Source organism: Prenolepis imparis, unplaced genomic scaffold (genome assembly GCF_030444845.1).
Source record: "Prenolepis imparis isolate NDT839.2.m4 unplaced genomic scaffold, iyPreImpa1.0 SCAF_181, whole genome shotgun sequence".
Lineage (NCBI taxonomy): Eukaryota > Metazoa > Arthropoda > Insecta > Hymenoptera > Formicidae > Prenolepis > Prenolepis imparis.
Window position 1 is genome coordinate 66398 of NW_028141339.1, and position 4094 is coordinate 70491.

A 4094-nucleotide genomic window follows, 5' to 3' on the forward strand; every position below is an offset into this window, starting at 1 on the left:
TTTAATTCTGAAATATTCCATAAATATTCATTTAGATTGTCCTAAACATCTTCTTTGAATATTCTTGGAATATGATAAAAAATATTCTTTTAACCTTACCTGGAATATTTAAATTGGTCTCATTTCAACGTTCTGTGTACATTTATAAAACATCCTCTAGTACATTGTAAGAATATTCTAATATTCTCGACAAATATTTATAGAATGTTTATAGAAAGTGTTTGTGTTATCTGGGAGGCCATAGTCTCCTAGGCGTAATACGGAACCGAGCGCGCGACCAAGTCGCCGTTTACATAAAAAAGACATTAATCAAACTGTTCTCTCGCGAACTGTGTTTGCAAACGTGTAAGACGATCAACAATAAATGAATCGAAATATTAATACCAAGTGTCTATTCATTGGCTGTGCGCGAACAATACATAAAGTGACTATACGAAACCACGGTGTAAATTTGGAAATATTATTTATACCGAGGCGCGACAGTATATGAACCAAATTTTCCTGCAAAATTTCAACTTAAAATATTGTTATGGCAATATTGATTCTGTATCCGAGATTTTATATATATCGGTAATATACTTGCAGATTAAAATCCTTACAGATCGTTTATTCATATAGGCTGGGATATGTTCGTGAATGAAGATGAACGTGAGATTATGAAGAGATAAGCTGAGACTGGCAGGTGGTTGACATTAATATACGCTTGTAAGTAATATATATTTTTTAAATACATTTATATAATATATAAAATATTTTTTAAAATATATTTTTTAAATATATTTTTTTCCATTTTATAGTTGAAACATATATTTTATAGTCAAAAATATTAGAATCGAGATTAATGTTATTATGCCTATCTTTGTAGAAACAAATTTGCTTATGTCTTTTTAAATCTGCATATATCAAATAATATATCAAATATTGCCCCGTTAAATGCAATATGCATCTATTATATTTTAAAATCATGCCTCGGACTTAAACTCGCATTACTTCTTTCAAATCTATCTTCTTCTGTTTTCTTAATATTAGAGAACTTACAATTAGTCAAAAAATTCTTAAACTATGTCATTGTCAGTTTAATGTATATATTTTTCGAATTATATCAAATAATTTCTTATTTTGCATAATCCTTGATGAAGTATATATATTCTTCTGATAACTTTTATAATTTTTCAGCATTTTTGACATTGCTAATAACACAAATATGCTGTTAAGACTCCTGGGTGCTCACCGCGGCCATATTGGATTGTGATGTCAGAAGCAAGAAAGCACACGCTGAAAATTCTTAGATGCCATTTTTTAATGAAAAGATATTTCGATTAAACAACACTTCAGATGGTTTTAGCACACTCCTAAAAAACCCCGAAAACTATCCTTTTCCCTTTATAATCAATCAACAGCTGTAAAATGATCCAGATATCAGACTTTGACATGCGGAATGACTGCGCATGTGCAAAGACCAGACGGATTGGGCTTCATAATATTACATTTTATAGCTGTTGATTGATTATAAAGGGGAAAGGATAGTTTTCGGGGTTTTTTAAGAGTGTGCTAAAGCCATCTGAAGTGCTATTTCATCGAAATATATTTTTATTTCGAAATAGCATCTAAGAAATTTTAGCGTGTGTTTTCTCGCCTCTGACGTCACGATTTCGACATGGTCGGCAAGGAGCCAGGAGCCTTAATACATATTAACTTACAGCCAAATATAAAAAAATTATATTATCTTACAATTTACTTAAATTTGATATTGCAACAAAATATTTATTTTCTGAAGATAATATACATATAGCAAGTCGAAATCTGTAAAGATAAAAATTCATTTTCTTATGAAAAAATTGAATTTGTCGATTTTGTTTTATTTAACTGTTATATCCTGAAAAAAATAAACACATGCGTGTGATAATAAAGTACGAAATAATTTAGCAAAATTTTTTGGAAAGTAAATATTACAAATAGAGATGTGTAAGAAATTTGTTTTGAGTCTTAAATCCTCGCCGCGGCCTTATTAGATTGTGACGTCAGAGGCGAGAAAACAGATGTAAAAATTCTTAGATGCCATTTCAAAATAAAAAGATATTTTGAAGAAACAGCACAGTCTTTGACAGTCAATCAACAACCGTAAAATGATCGTGATATCAGACTTTGTCATGCGGAATGATTGCGCATGTGCAAAGATTAAATGGACTGGGCCTCATATTACAGTCATTATACAGCTGTTGATTGATTATAAAGGGAAAATGATAGTTTTCGAGGTATTTTAAAAGTGTGCTAAAGCCATCTGAAATAGTGTTTCATCGAAATATCTTTTTATTTAAAAATGGCATTTATTTTGGCGTGTGCTTTCTCACCTCTGACGTCACAATCTAACATGGCCGCGGCGAGGATCCCGGAGCTCTAAAGCACATATCCGTTTTTAATACATTTTGTTCTTGTTATAGCCTATGTATATATAAGTACAATTTTTTTACAACAACCGCTCTCGTGCCACGCATCTTGGACATCATGTTCCCTTTGAACAATTCTCGTCCGATAATGTTAGCATATCCGGCATATTTCTTCATTAACGAGGACCGATATTTCTACTATATTTTTTGCCATATGTTAATTACTGCCGCATTAAGTATGACTGGATTAGTCGCGCATGACTGCATGCTCTTTGTTTACATAGAACACGTTTGCGGCCTTTCGTCGTGATTGGGTAATCTTTTTGCCGAACATTTATATTGCAATAAAACTAATTTTGTATTAATTAAGATAATTAATAAAATTCTTTTCTCACTGTGAAAAAGAGTAAAAAAGAAACGTAACAACAATTTTAAAGCTTCTGATTGCTTGAAAGATACAAATTAATTTTAAAAAATTTAGAAGTGTATAAGTTGCACGAATATTTGCAGATTTCGATTTGAACATATATTTTATAAACATAATAATGTAAAAAATATGATGACAATCATCAGGATGACGTGTATAGCAAACATATTATGTTTTCGATTCACGCTCATCGAAGAGTCTTGCAGTAAGTGAGTAATAAAATTATGTTGTCTTCTTTATTAGTCTTAATAACAAATAATGAACAATGTTTGATATTTGTGATAGAATTTTTACATTATCTTTTAAATAATAATAATAACACTAATTTACAAAAAAATATTTTTTTCATTATTTTAAATCAGACAAGATGTTTCTTATAGAATTATAAGTATTGAAAACGATGCCGTAAGTCAATTTTTATCAACACGTCAGGTTTCCAAAATAATTTGATGTGTAAAAAATGGCATTTTTGGCGATATTTGAGATTTTTTTGTGAAAAAGGTTAACGTTATCTGGAAAAAGTCATTTTTTACACATTAAACTTCAATTATTTTGGAAATCTGACGTGCTAGTGAAATTTGTTTGCGGCATTGTTTTCTGCATCCAAAAATCTATAAGAATTACTTTGTCTAATTTAAAATAATTTTTGTATAAAATATAATGAAATATGACTTATTTCAGACGATCGTTAACGGAATTCAAGAAATATATATTTATAATTTTATAATGCTGCATGTGTCCTACTGTATGTGTATATCCTGATATTTATTTTATATGTGTGTAGATATTTTAATTTTTTAAATGTATTTTTTCGCTATTATGCGAAATAAAAATATTTTGTCCTAAATTTTGTTAAGAATTATATAAATCATCTAAAGCTAATTAAATAAATATTAATTATATATATATATATATATTTGTTTTATTTTGCATATACTACTAAACCAAGTAAACCTACCCTACCCAAGTGTTACACTCCGATTTTTTTCTGGCACAAATGTAGTACTACCAAAAATATTTGACCCATATTTTTTTATTTGTGCCCATAAGCAGTTTTACGGGTAGTTCATACACCTTCAATATTCAACTCTCTACTTGTCCCCTCTAATTTATCTCAATATTTGTTATTTAAACAAATAATTTTAGAAATTTTACTTCACATTCATAATTAGCGATCCAAAAAGCTTCTATATTTTGCATTAAATTTTGTTTCTTATGCATTTTTGTTATACTTATAAAGGTAGAGGGTTGAATATTGAAGGTGTATGAACTACCCGTAA

General features: G+C 29.2%; 1 pseudogene; it reads left to right on the plus strand.

Annotated features, from left to right (window-relative positions):
* Positions 1-576: 576 nt before the first annotated feature.
* LOC145947899 (uncharacterized) lies at positions 577-3580 on the plus strand (annotated as a pseudogene).
* The last annotated feature ends 514 nt before the right edge of the window (positions 3581-4094 follow it).